Genomic DNA, 12,950 nt, shown 5'->3' with positions numbered 1-12,950 from the left:
ACTACACCAAGCCTTTTCCCAAGTCACTGTCATCCTTCCCTCCTGTGAATTTGCCTCCCTCTCTTTATTCAAAGACTTGGCAAAATATCTCCTTTCTCTAAGAAAACTTTTTGGTCTGTTTGGGGGAGGATGCCTCTCACGTGTACTAAAAAGTTATTTAAGGTGGTTGTCAGAGGAGAGGGTGTGGTTAAAGACAGAGACTTTGAAGGCCAAAGTCACCAGGTGATTTTGCAGCAGGTGAGAAAGGCATAAATCATTCTGCATACTGTCTGACACATAGTAGGTGCATAGAGGTAGAAACAAGAAATATTATGTTCAAAAAGTCTCTTAAGTTGTTAAAGAGAATATCTCTATACAATTTGTTTGGGATTTTAATGGAATAGAAAGTATGATACATAAATTGGCAGTTTGGTTGCTGGAAAGCATGTAGTTGGTATCTCAATTTTGAAAAAATAGGATATGTACCCATAAGAAAAAAATCTGTAAAGAGATAGTCAAAAACATTAACAGTGTTTGTTCTTTCCCCTAACGCACCCAGTCCCATCTGATCTGGGAAGCTAAGCAGAGTCGGGCCTGGTTGGTACTTGGGTGGGAGACCGTCTGGGAATACTGGGTGCTTAAAACATTAACAGTGTTTGAATAATGGTAGATTATGAGTGATTTTATGTCGCTTTTGTTTTAATATATCCAACCCTGTGATAGAACAGACTGTCTTTATTACCGTCTTTCTCTTCACTCAAAGTTTTTGAGAAAAAAAAAAAAGACTTTAATTACTGATATAAAGTAAAACAATTACTTGTTGGTTGGCTGAGAATTGCTAGGAATTAAAATAGTTTGGAAATTATTTAGTAAATTCTAATTACTTAGCAAAAGTAATTAAAATATTTATAAGAGAACACCCATAAAACACCACCAAGCAAATACATTACTCAATAAATGGTTTAATTAGTGTTTCATTACTAGAAATTAATCTCAGTAACCAAACATTACTACAAATTTCATGTAGGACGGACAACTTATTTTACTGCTATTAATGATTTCAATTACGAAGTTGGTGCAAGTCTAATTCCTTCCTGCCTCTCCCGCCCTCCTCTCGCACCCACCCAGGCGCGTTCCCACACATTGGGCCCGAGTTAGAAAATTCGGAGCTAGTTTGACACCTTCCACATTGTCGTTGTCGTAAATCCAAGATTAACACTTTCCCTCGGCTTATTTCTCAGGTGTCTTGCTGAAATACTGGCCCTGGGTGCCCCTTAATCAGCTAGAATCAGACTCCAGGGGCCGGTGGGCTTCTTAGCACAGATACACTCTCCTCTGGAGTCCCCTCAATCACTTGGCTGCAAGGCTCTCTTCCTTTCCCAGGCCTGTGCCAAGGCCTTCCAGGCACTGGCTTCCAGAACTGGTCCAGCTCTCTAGCTGGATGGGCAGGGGCTGGGCCAGATTATGGCTAAGTCCTAAAAGGGCATCTTCAGGTGAGATAGAATAACGAGTCCTTCCTTCCAGGTGCAGCTGCTCACCAGGGTGGACGCCTGCTCCCACCGCGTCCCTTACTCACCTTCCCTGGGGAACGACTCTGAGACTGAAGATTTGCTCTCAGGAGTGTCACTGAGGAGTATTCCCAGGAATGCCCCTAAAAAGGGAGTGAGGGGAGCAGGATTGGACAGAGGAAGAAGGTGAACAGCCCCATGGGAAGATCTGAAGCTGGGTGATCCTCCAAAAATTTCCTGGATTGCAGCAAGGAGGGAGGTAGGCCTTTGTCATTTCAAATGATCACACCATTAATGCAGGCATTGCTCTGAGGAATGACATGCTTCTCTTTGGCTGAGGACAATGCCTGGAGAGGGACTCGGTGGCCAGCCATAGAGTTGTCCCATTGTTCTACTGGGGCTGGAAGGAGTCTCAACTTCTGGAGTTAGGGAGAGCCCCTATGGAAGGTCTGAGGGGGATGGATGCCTAGACTGTAAGCTCTATGAGGGCAAACCCATGTCTTATGGTATCTCCAGAACTTATCACAGTTTATGGCTCAATAAATAGTTGCTGATTAAATCTGTGTTGCTAAAGATAGTCACCCACGTGCATTCATGTAAACTGGGATACACTAGATGAAGGTAAATACAGAGAATCTGATCTGAGAGGGATCAGGGGGTCAGAGGAAGCTTCCTTGAATGACACGCTGAGACAAGGAATGGATGAGTGATTCAGAAGTGGGGTGGGGTGCTTCCCACGCCTTTCCCCGGACAAGTGTTCACCATTGCTGCTTCCTGGGGATGTCTCCTGGGTGCAAACAGAGGACCTGAGAAGTTATACTCAGTGAGTTTCTCTTGCTGTCTGTTGCTGAAATATATTCTTTGCAGGAGATTCATGTATCAGTGAGCTTTTCCACCAAACTTTGGCCCAGGCCACAGTGGGATAAATTTGCTTTCATCTGGCAGGAGCTTTCTGGAGTGTGAAATACAGGCAAGGCATCACAGTTGGAGGTGGAGGTGGAAATCACCCCAGATTACCTATGGGATGTCCTATATGTGGATGCCACATTTTGTGGAGAAACTAAGGCTGGAAACAGCTGTCTGCACCACATCCACAGTCTTGTTTCTTGTTTGACCTTATCTCTGTCTTGCCCCAGCCTTCGCCCCCACCCAGGCCTTTGTCCCCAGATTCCTCACTGCCCAGGACTGTGCTCTGCTCATTTCCTTCCATTCCTATGCATGTGTCCTTCCCCTCTCTCCTGGACCACTGCTGTATCCACAAAACCCACCCAAAGCCCCTCCATGGAGCCCTGGCCAGACTAGAGTCATGCTGAACTAACCTCTTTCTAGGTTTCTACACAGATTCTTCAGGGCAGAGACTATTTTAGAAACCCCAGGCCTGGTTCTGTGCCTGGTAAAGAACAATGGGATTGGAAAAAGGCTGGAAGAGCAGCCAAGCCCAGGGAAAAAAAACCCAGTATGCCCACCCATCTTTTGCCACGCTGCCCATGTTGATGCTGGGCAGTCTGCACAGAAGGCCTGGATGGTGTCTGCTGGCCTTTCAGGCAGGCACACTGTGAGGGGTGCTATAGGCTGGCTGCTGCTGGTGGTGGCAGGACAGAAAGGGAGGGAGGAAGATGGAAAGTTCACATTTATCACATCTGGGATTTTGCCTGGTTTGTCCTTAATCAGTCTACAGCTAATTATCTGCCTTCCCCCAGCTCGGCAGAATACAATTAATCACTTCTGGAGAAAGCCAATGTCAGCTGGGCTTTTCCACTTAGGAGAAACCCTGGCTTCTTGGGTGGGTCCTTCTTGCCTGGCACACTAAGAGGGCCAGGGGTGCCTGGGCATCCTCTGGGGTTGTTGGGAAGTGGCCCCTGGGTCTTGTGCCACCTGGAGAGATTATAGCAGGAAGAGTGTGGCATCGTCCTCTTTGCTTTAACATTCTAATTTTGTTCTAGATGATACCTTGTCTGGGGCTAAGATATCCCCAGATAAGATATCGTCAAACTCCCTTGCAGCTAGAGAGACAGATGACACAGTAAAGACCAATGTGGCTTAAGCTGGGGCTACTAGCAAGGTTTTTCCTTTCCTGATAAAAGGCACTGGAAGCTACTGTTGCTGCTCCTTGTTCCCCTCCCCCCCCTTTCCTTACATGAATGCTGACTTGCAGTGGCCATCAGTCTGCATGAAGAAAAGACCAGAAAAAAACTGTAGTGACTCCAGCCATGACCTGGTAAACCAGTGCTAGTAATTATAATACCTCTAGATTTCTGTCAGGTGAAAATAATAACTCTCTATTTGTTTAGTCCATTTGTTGGTTGGTATTCTGTTACCTGCAGCTGAATACTTTTCTAATACAGAGATGCCAACCTGGCTGCAGAGATGCCCATGGTACCCAGAGTAATCTGGACATTCCTGGGCCTTACCAGCCTAGTGGGCATGAGTGAGGTTATAGTCCCCAAATACCACTAGCTTTCACCCCTCCAATCCTTCATTCTTTAAAGTCTCATTCTCAATCCCTTTTTAGCTATGTCATTAAGAATGTACCTGAGTATGACATTTATATTTATAAAAGCCTAAGCAACCATTACAACTGGTTGACCGAATGACTGGTCGCCCGGTCACTATGGCGCACACTGACCACCAGGGGGCAGACACTCACCACAGGGTCCCACAGCCAACCTCCCTATCCCCAGCTGGCCAGCCCCAATAGGTCCCAATTGGGACTGGGTGAGAAGGCCCCAATTGGCCAGATCGCCGTCCAGGCTGAGGGACCCCACTTGTGCATGGATTTGTGCATTGGGCCTCTAGTTGATAATTATAAGTTATATTAAATTCTGTGTAAAGAAATGCCTAGGAAGGCAAAACTAGATTTTCTGGCAAATAAATAATGTCTCTTCTCTTAGTTATGCAACTGTGAGATAAGTAAGCAAACACATTGCTTTGAAAATAGGATTGTGATTATAAGGCGGTTTTGCTGTGCAGAGCTGGTCACGGAAGTGGGGATATTTGCATATGGACCAGAAATCCTCCAGGGAAGATTGGGGTCATGACTCTTACTGACCATTCCCTTTCGGTCAGGGAGCCTCTTTGATGAACTGAGCTGGGGTCCTCTGAGACCTTCGTCAGGAAAAGATAGAAAGGACCCAGAGAGGAAACTCACCACCAGGAAATGGGGAGTCTGAATAGGTGAACAAAGCTATCAGGCTTACTTGCTTATTGGGGAGGTCTATGCCCATCTTGCCCCTTAAATGCAAGATGTCAAATGCAAGATGTTCTGTGTGTGAGGGTCCAGGGATTGGACCAGCAAGGGCAGCACTGAGCTGTGTATATGGCGGTATTGACTGTGCAGGACCAGTGTGCTGGAGTGTTAGAGAGATGGTTGGAGAATGGACTCTGGAGTCAGACTGCTCACATTCATGTTTCTGTCCTATTACTTACTGGTTAATGGTGTGTACAGGTCTGGCTTCATGGACTGCAGGCCTGTGCAGTCTTAGGTCAGCTTTAAATAAGCCCTGTGCTTGGCTTAATGCTTAGTGTCTTGAAAGTCCTAATAATTTTTGAACAAAGTCCCCCATTTTCATTTTGCACTGGGCCCTGCAAATTATGAAGCTAGTCTTTCTTCGGCAAATTACTTTACTTTCCTATGCTTCAGTTCCCCTATCTGCAAAATGGGTTAAAATATATATATTATATATATTTGAGGCCCGGTACATGAATTTGTGCATGGATGGGGTCCAGCCAGCCTGGCCAGGGGCAGAGGACATGTGCAGTTGGTCAGCCTGCCTGCTGGTTGAACTCCTGGTCGAGGGAACAATTTGCATATTAGCCTTTTATTATATAGGATATACACTGAGTGGCCAGATTATTATGTGTTCAGAGATCATAATAATCTGGCCACTCAGTGTGTGTGTGTGTGTGTGTGTGTATGTATGTATATATATATATATATGTATATATAAAACCTGCCTCAAAGAGTTGTAAACATTAGATGAGTTATTTGGCATTGTTCAGCATCGTTTCATTATAACATTGATGAGATGCTGTAGGAACTTAACCGTTGCTTATATTCATTAGCCTATGGTAAACCTGGTTTTATTATAAGTTGTTTTGCAACAGTTTCATGACGTTAAGTGAGAACTTACTGTATACATAAAGTACTTAGAGCAGGGTCTGGCATGTAGTAAGCTCTGCATGTTAGCTGTTGTTGTCACTCCCATTAATTTAGGCAAATGAAGATTCTGGCAATTAATCTGCAAAACACAGAGACGTGACCACATTTGTGTCTCCACCTAGTGAAGCAGATCCGATCAAGCACGTGGGAGAACAATGCAAGGAGAGGAAAACGCGACCCTTGGACTTATTCCTCACAGAGGATGAGATGCCTCATTAAGCCCACATCTATCTGGGCCCGCAGGGCTGACAGGAGAGGAGAACGCCGAGGCCTGAGAAGTGTGGAGTCAAGGCCAACCTGCAGCCGCAGGGCTGGCAGCAGAAGTCAGTACAGCTCAGCTCCGAGGGGTGGGCGAGGCACCTCCTGGGAAGCAGCCTGCCTCCTGTCCAAGGGGTCAGGCTAGGGGACAGGCTGTCATGGACTCAGGCCCACTGCCCTCCTCTTGGTGTGACACACTGGCAGGGGAGGATGGCCCAGCCTCAGCCTTCTCTCCAGCCGGGGCCCATCTGCATTTATAGACCTAGGTCAGGGGATAGATGTGGTGGAGGATGCTTTATGATGATGATTATTCTAAAAAACTTATCTATTGGCATGTAACATACACACACAAAGAGAAATTGTAAGTGCTTAGCTCAATGAATCCTCTCAAAGTGAACACACCCAGTTCAAGAAATAGGATGACCCAGAAGTCAGGAGCTCCCCTCCTAGTCACTGCCTCCTTCCCTAATCAATCACTATTCTGCATATTATTTCCTAAAACCATTTAATTTCACCTTTCCAAATTTTTTGTTATGAAAAATTTCAAATCTACAAAATAAATAGGAAAACTACTATAGGAACACCCATATACTCACCTAGATAAATCAATTGTTAACATTTTGCCTCATTTTCTCTGTCTCCCTATCTCTTTTTTTCTCCCCACACACAACTTTCTGAACTATTTGAGAGTTATTTGAAGACATCATGACACTTTATCCCTAAATATTTCAGCACTTCTCTTAAAAATGAGGACATTTATACAGTGCAATTATTGCGCTCAAGAAATTTAGCATTGCTCCCATATTACTATATAATATCGTATACAATTGATATTCATATCTCCCCAGTTACCCCAATAATGTGCTCGCTCTCTCTATATCTATATCTATATCTATATCTATATCTATATCTATATCTATATCTATATCTATCTATATTTATATCTATATGTATAAAATTTATATATTTTTAAAAAATCTATAATTCAAACCTAATCCATACCTGGAATACACTTTGCATTTAGTCGTATGTCTTTTTAGTCTTCTTTAATCTAGAACAGTTCCTTTTTTTGTTTTTCATTTGACATTGACATTCTTGAAGAGTACAGTTAAGTTTTCTAGAATGTCTCTGGGTTTGGATTTGTCCGTTTCCTCATGATTGAACTTAGTTTAAACATTCTTGGCAGGAATGCTACATGAGTTTTATTGTTGATAATAGTGGATGCAATTTATTGAGAGCTCATCCTGTGATGTGGGTATTATTGTGTCCATTTTACAGACCAGGCAACTGAGAAAGTCATGGAGTACTTTTCCCAAAGTCACATAGAAAGAGGGAGTGAGAGGATGAGATCTGTCTGACCCCATTGGCTCAGAGCCAGTTCCACCCACTGTCAGTGATGACTGGTCCCAGGGGAAAGAGACCTGAGGGCAGGCACAGTGTTTTGTTCTCTGCTGAATTCCAGGCTTAGTTGGGGCCAACCCCAAAGCAAGTCTCCATACTTGTTAATTGAATAAATGAGTGAATGATTGATTGTTCTATGGACAAAGGTTAGCTTGGAATCCATGGATCTCTGTCAAATTAGCTGGAATCCATGTAACCTGCATCTTTGAGGGTAGAATCTGAGGATCGATATCATAGTTAGGTTTTCCTGATGATGCTGATATAGACAAAATTAAGTGAAAAATTAAGTTTCAGCACAGTGTATACTGCATAATTCTGTATGTCTTTCTCTATGTTTTAACGTTATGTGGTTATATATAGATTTACAGTTTCAGGAAGGATGCTAGACCTGTGAACAATGGATACCTCTGAGGTGTGGGGCTGGAGGTCTGCAGTGGGAGGTGGACTTTACCTTCTATTTAATGTGCTCTTAGAAGTGACACAGTGATCAATTAATACATTCTTTTTGTAAAAAATTAAGCCCATAGATGAGTAGGGTAATTATGTAATTTATGACCCCAACTGAACACTTTTGAGCATGAAAGGCAGTGCTGTTATTAGTTATAGCAGCAACAGAGAATACAGAGCTGTTCTGTGCAAACCTGGGCAGGTGGTCACCCTGTCAAGGCCAGAGTCCCCTTTGATCACCTGCCACCCCAGTTATGGCCGCTCCCAATTGGAGGTGACCATTGTTATCAGTTTGATGCATATTTTACAGATCCTTCAAGCACAATGTGGAACCATTGAAAGCACTTTGTCTGGGTGTTTCTCTTTTTATATAAGTGATATCACACTAAATGTAATAACACAAAAGGCACTTTTCCCCCCACTCAACAATGTCTTAGAGATTTAGCCATGTCAAGGCCATGTGGGTCTACTTCACTCCTTTAACTGCTGTAGCATTCCACATGCAAACAGACCACATCTTACTTTCCTCTTCTCTTGTGTATGGACATTCAGGTTGTTTCTAGTTCTTTGGAATTGCTAACCACGCTAATAGTCATCATCTTGAGGATAATGTCCTGATAGAAGTCAGTCTAACGTTAAAATATCATGATGAGGGGATGGCAGTTTTGAGGAATAACTGAGTGTATGAGCCAAGTCCCTCACCAGGCCTGAGGATTCTCTGCTGTCCCCTCCCCGCCAGGTACAGGTGGGAGTCAGAGTGGGGCTCTGTCAGCTTCACCATCAGAAGACTCACAGTGCCCTTGGCCTCTTGAGATCTTCTTACAGCCTGGGTCCTGCTGAAGCTTCTCTCCCCAGGCCTGACTCCTCCAGTCTCACTGCTCTTCCCCTTCTCCTCTTGCCTCTGCTGCTCACAAGGCTTTTTCACTCACCTGAGGTGACAGTTGGCTGTGATGGAAAGAGCCTGTTCTTTTTTAAATATATTTTATTGATTTTTTACAGATAGGAAGGGAGAGGGATAGAGAGTTAGAAACATCGATGAGAGAGAAACATCCATCAGCTGCCTTCTGCACACCCCCTACTGGGGATGTGCCCACAATCAAGGTACATGCCCTTGACCAGAATCGAACCTGGGATCTTTCAGTTCACAGGCTGATGCTCTAGCCATTGAGCCAAACCAGTTAGGGCAAAAGCCTGTTCTTTATGGTAGAGCCAGGCAGACTGATGAATTCCCAGTTCTACTACTGGCTGGCTGTGTGACCTTGAGTGGATTGCTTCCCCTCTCTGAGTCTCCAGTTCTCCATCTGCAGAGTGGGGGAAATATTATCTACTTCCTGTGCTGTGATCTCTTGCGTGGGATAATTGAACACGTAATGCAATGCCTGTCACCTCAAATGGGTGCTCACTCAGTAAGCGCTCATTTCAGCCCCCCTTTCCTTAGCTCACTTTGTATAGATCAGTTCACTGCAAAATTTAAAAGCTCTTGGGGGCTCCTGAGGATAGACATTGTGTACTCTCCCCTTTGGCACTATCCCCACCCCTCTCGAGTCCTTGCACAGGTTTGGGGTACACTTTGAGCTCCAAGAGGGAGGGATGCAAGGAAGCTCTCCTTTTCCAGGATCCTGGGAGGCTGCCCAGAGAAAGACAGGAAGACAAGGTCCTGCCCTTGAACAGATTGCTCAGTCTGATAGGAGCAATAATTCCTAATCCCGGGCATCTGCTGTGCGGTACAAGAGACCTGGTCTTACCTCCAGGGGTTTTCCTAGTCTGATGGGAGGGACCTGGTCAGTATCCCCTGAAGCACCTGAGGGAGACATTTTGTCAATTTCCAGGGACGTTTCCAGACTGATGGAGGAGACGGACTTGTGGGGAGCCTTCCTGAGTTTCACTGATGACTTCCTCTTTGCACAAAACTCTCCTAGGGCACCTCTTCCTTCTGGTGCTGCTCTCTCCACCAGGGGTGAGTTTCCAGAGAGTATAATATTGTAGAATTGGCTACCCCCTTTGGGATTTCCAATCCTAGCTTGCTCCTGGGCATTTTAAGGCATGCATGCTATTGGCCACATTCTCAGGGGCTCCCAAATGTCAGGGTTCTCAAACTACTCAAGGGCGCAGACAAAGCAATGTGTAGGAGGAGAGTGGGTCATCAGAGGAGGGCCCGGGGCCTGCGCTCACCCACCTTACCCACTCCCTTGGGGAAGGGAAGCTGCTGTAGCTCCTCTGTGGCATTTTAGGGGACCCCCCCCACCTCTTCCCCCATGGGATCTACGCGCTGAGGTGGGCACTGCTGTCTGTGTAGGAGAGAAGACATTTCAGACCGGGAGCTGACGGGCAAGTCAAAACTGCTGGTTCAATGGCTTGAAAGTAGTGGCCGTTTATAAGTTAATGAAAGAGAAAATAGGCACATTATACTTACAGATTTGTCCTTAATGAGGGGACAAGGCATTGTTTACTGATGTTCAGCTCTAATTATCCAAGCGGAAGGCTAGCTTTTTTTTTTTTTTTTTTTTTTTTTTCAGCAAAGCCCAAGCCCCCATTCTCTCATCTTCCCTCTGTTCCTTTAACCCCCTTCCGTGCCCAGCTGAGCGCCCATGTATCTCTCAACGTGTCAGGTTGCCGTGTTGGCTGAGAGGCCAATGCCTGACGGAGTCTGCAAGGATTTCTGACCCTGAGACAGGCCCAGCAGCTGCCTGTGTCCTCTGCTCACCTCCGCCGGGTGACCAGATGGAGGACAGCGCTGCCAGGCCCTGGGGCAGCCAGCCTGGGAGGGCACGGAGTTCAGGGACAGCTGCTTTTCTGGGGCGAGGCCTGCAAGGTAGCAGGAAGGACCAACCAAGGAGACAGATGGAGAAGAGGCTGCAGGCCAGGGACTCCCCAGGAGACAAGGGAACTGGAGCACAAGCCACCAACCCTATCCTTCATAGTTTTCTCTGAAACCATCAAGAAGGAAGGGGGCTTGTTGGGAAAGAAGGGCAGTGGGAAACACCCTGAATGGGCGCCTCACGGAAGCCGTTGCTGAGGCAGCCCCTGCATTCTCACTTCAGCACGAGAACACATGAGGTCAGCCTGAGATAAACACCTCCTCACCACCCCATGAGCTTCCCTTTCATCTCCAGGGCCCAGCCCGTAGCCCAGGCTGCCAGGTGCTGCTGGTACGCAGGGGGAAATCAGCTAGCCACAGAGGCGCGAGGGGAACATGCATGGCTATTGCCAGGTGAGGTCACAGAGCCTGCTTGGCTTGGGCAACCAGTGAGAAAAGGAGAAGGTGCAGGAGTTACACCCTGGAGGGGGGAGGGATGGCTCTGTCAGCCCCAGACTGGTGTCATCCAAGGGCACATTTGAGCTGTCTGTAGGAGCCCAGGCCGGGAGGGAATCTGGCCGTCCCTTGACCTTTCTGGGTGAGTTTCAGGCAGCCGTTCTAACTCGCTAATGGCTAATGTCCGGAGTGCCTTTGCCACTCCACCCTGGGAGGGCCAAGGAGGTGTGCCTGGGGCTACTTACCAATGGTGGCAAAAACACCACCTCCGTGACCACTAGACAAGAGGACATGGAGTGACCGGCTGCATAGTTTTGAGGTTTTGATAGAAAGAGGGACTCCATGATTGAATAAAATAGGCAGTTGAAAACTTTATACCAATAAATTTGAAAATTGAGGTAAAATGGACAAGGCCCTAAAAAAAAGACAAATTACCAAACTGCCAAGGAATAGAAAGCGTAGCCTAGCTGGTGTAGCTCAGTGGTTGAGCGTCGACCCGTGAACCAGGAGGTCACAGTTCAGTTCCTGAGCCGGGCACATGCCTGGGATTGCGGGCTCAATCCCTAGTAGGGGCGTGCAGGAGGCATCCGATCATGATTCTCTCTCATTATTAATGTTTCTATCTCTACCTCCCCTTTCACACTCTCTAAAATCAATAAAGACATATTTTAAAGAAAGAATAAAAAGCCTAAATAAGACTCTGAATTCTCAATTAACGATCTCCTCACTGCAAAAATGCCAGGCTCCCGCTATAGCCCTCCCTTTAGCAGTTATTAGGCATCTGCTACTATTAATAAAGCCGAGACTTCGATCCACATGTACCTCCTTAAATCTATTTCCAACGCATTAAAGCCCCGAGACAAGGAGAGTTACCCTTTAATCCTCCGCCCGCCCTTCGCCCAGAAGAGGTCCCCTGCAGCCTCGTTTTCACAAACACCTCCTGTTTATTTGCTGATTGGGATGGGTCACCTGCAGACCTTTTATGCAAATATTTATTAAGGGTCCATGTGCCAAGCAAGTCCTCTCTACTGACATTATTTAACCTATATAAGCCTGCAAGAGAGTCCTTATTTTTTTTTTTTTAAAGAAGTGGTTTTTTTTCCTTTTTCTTGTTTGTTTGTTTTTAATATATTTTATTGATTTTGTACAGTGAAGAAGAGAGAGGGATAGAGAGCCAGAAACAACGATGAGAGAGAAACATCAATCAGCTGCCTCCTGCACACCCCCTACCGGAATCAAACCTGGGACCCTTCAATCCACAGGCCAATGCTCTATCCACTGAGCCAAACCGGTTTTGGCAAGAGAGTCCTTATTATCCCCACCTGAGAGTCAGAGAAGTGGACTGACTTGTCCGAGTCAGCGTTTAGTGAGAGGAGAGGAGGGGAAGACAGAGCCGGGACCATTGGACGCCAAAGCCTGTTTCTTTCCTGCTGCTCCACCCGGCTGCCCAGAACCAGCCGGCAGCTTCCCGGGGAAAGGGAGCTCTGGAGGGAATGCTCCCTCCCCTCTGGCCGCCATCTCTGGCCTTCAGCATCTAGGTCCCTCCCACCCTGATTACAATGCTCGGGAGTTTTTTCAGTTGCTCACTGACCCCTTTACCCAGGAGCCCCCAGAGCTGAGCCTAGCAGGGAGAGGCCTGGCTGGCTATTCTGGTTCTCTCCGGCCAGGTTAAAAATGACCCCAGACTTTGTGGTGCAAAACAACCCTCTAGGATGCTTTCAGACCCTGTGGGTCCGGGATTCAGATCAGGTCCAGCTGGGATGCCTTGTCTCTCCTCTGCGCTGTCTGGGCCTCAGCTGAAAACTTTGAAGGCTCAAGGTGACTCAACCTCTGGGGGCTGGAGTCATCTGGAGGCACGTGTTGGTGGCCGGGGGCTGGTGCTGGCTGTTGGCTGGGACCATAGCTGGGACCTTTGGCCGCGATAGTGGTATGTGGCCTCTCCGTA

At 46.5% G+C, this 12,950-nt stretch overlaps 1 long non-coding RNA gene across 1 annotated transcript in view; it reads left to right on the top strand.

The window, feature by feature from the left end:
- Nucleotides 1-12,950, top strand: part of LOC123652362 — a 70,143-nt gene that overhangs the window by 47,127 nt on the left and 10,066 nt on the right. Inside the window, exon 2 of the long non-coding RNA XR_006741658.1 lies at nt 1,504-1,746. This is a non-coding gene — a long non-coding RNA (uncharacterized LOC123652362). The remainder of the gene's footprint in view (nt 1-1,503; nt 1,747-12,950) is intronic.

This window comes from Pipistrellus kuhlii, unplaced genomic scaffold, assembly GCF_014108245.1.
Source record: "Pipistrellus kuhlii isolate mPipKuh1 unplaced genomic scaffold, mPipKuh1.p scaffold_m20_p_15, whole genome shotgun sequence".
NCBI lineage: Eukaryota > Metazoa > Chordata > Mammalia > Chiroptera > Vespertilionidae > Pipistrellus > Pipistrellus kuhlii.
Note: the sequence above shows the minus strand (reverse complement) of the source record. Positions and strands in the feature narration are given on the sequence as shown.